The sequence below is a fragment of the Arachis ipaensis genome, chromosome B5, assembly GCF_059453495.1.
Source record: "Arachis ipaensis isolate K30076 ecotype BB chromosome B5, ASM5945349v1, whole genome shotgun sequence".
NCBI classification, from domain to species: domain Eukaryota; kingdom Viridiplantae; phylum Streptophyta; class Magnoliopsida; order Fabales; family Fabaceae; genus Arachis; species Arachis ipaensis.
The window spans coordinates 34,146,483-34,148,155 of NC_142440.1; the positions used below are offsets into that span (position 1 = coordinate 34,146,483).

The 1,673-nt window shown below is 35.3% G+C and overlaps 1 non-coding gene across 1 annotated transcript; it reads left to right on the top strand.

Moving 5' to 3' along the window:
- The first annotated feature begins 573 nt into the window (after positions 1–573).
- On the top strand, positions 574–681 carry LOC148563809 (small nucleolar RNA R71). Its single transcript, XR_015883832.1, has one exon. It is a non-coding gene; the product is annotated as a small nucleolar RNA R71 (small nucleolar RNA).
- Positions 682–1,673: the final 992 nt, after the last annotated feature.

Below are 1,673 nucleotides of genomic sequence, written 5' to 3' on the forward strand. Positions count from 1 at the left end.
TAAGCTAGATGGATTCTGCTCAGAATTCTCTGTCTGTTGCTGAGTGGATGATAGAAAAGGCTTGCTATTACTAAACCTGTTTCTTCCACCATTATTAAAGCCTTGTTGAGGCTTTTGTTGATCCTTCCATGAGAAATTTGGATGATTTCTCCATGAGGGATTATAGGTATTTCCATAGGTTTCCCCCATGTAGTTCACTTCTGCTATTTCAAGGTTCTCAGGATCATAAGCTTCTTCTTCAGAAGATGCCTCTTTAGTACTGTTGGATGCAGCTTGCAATCCATTCAGACTCTGAGAAATCATATTGACTTGCTGAGTCAATATTTTGTTCTGAGCCAATATGGCATTCAGAGTATCAATTTCAAGAACTCCCTTCCTCTGAGGCATCCCATTACTCACAGGATTCCTTTCAGAAGTGTACATGAACTGGTTATTTGCAACCATGTCAATGAGTTTCTGAGCTTCTGCAGGCATTTTCTTTAGGTGAATGGATCCACCTGCAGAATGGTCCAATGACATCTTTGATAATTCAGACAGACCATCATATAATATATCCAGGATGGTCCATTCTGAAAGCATGTCAGAAGGACACTTTTTGGTCAGTTGCTTATATCTCTCCCAAGCTTCATAGAGGGATTCACCTTCTTTCTGTTTGAAGGTTTAAACATACACTCTAAGCTTGCTAAGCTTTTGAGGAGGAAAGAACTTGGCTAAGCAAGCCGTGACCAGCTTATCCCAAGAGTTCAGGCTATCTTTAGGTTGATAGTCCAACCATATTCTAGCTCTGTCTCTTATAGCAAACAGGAAAAACATAAGGCTGTAGACCTCGGGATCAACCCCATTGGTCTTAACAGTATCACAGATTTGCAAGAATTCAGTTAAGAACTGAAAAGGATCTTCTGATGGAAGTCCATAAAACTTACAGTTCTGTTGCATCAGAGAAACTAATTGAGGCTTTAGTTCAAACGTTTTTGCTCCAATGGCAGGGATTGAGATGCTTCTTCCATGTAAATTGGAATTTGGTGCAGTAAAGTCACCAAGCATCTTCCTTGCATTGTTATTATTTTCGGCCATGTCTCCTTCTTTTTCGAAAATTTTTGTCAGATTTTCTCCAGAGAGTTGTGCTTTAGCTTCCCTTAGCTTCCTCTTCAGAGTCCTTTCAGGTTCAGGATCAGCTTCAATAAGAATGTTCTTATCCTTGTTCCTGCTCATATGAAAAAGAAGATAACACAAAAGAAAATATGGAATCCTCTATGTCATAGTATAGAGATTCCTTTATGTGAGTAGAAGAAGAAAAGAATAGAAGAAGAGAAATTTGAACACCAAGAGGAAGAGAGGGTTCGAATTTTGAGATGAAGAGTAGTGTTTGTAAATAAATAAATAATTAGAAGGAGATGAGAGAGGGAAGAATTCAAAAATTAAATAAAAAATATATTTTTGTTTTTATTTTAAAATGCAGTTAGAGTTCAAAAATTTAAAAAGAAAAATAAAATTAAATCAAATTAAAATTTAAAATAATTAGTTAATTAAAAGAAAATTTTGAAAAAGAGGAAGGTAATTTTCGAAAATTAGAGAGAGAAAATTAGTTAGGTAGTTTTGAGAAAAGATAAGAATCAAACAAAAAGATAGGATTAGTTGAAAAAGATTTGAAAATCAATTTTGAAAAGATAAGA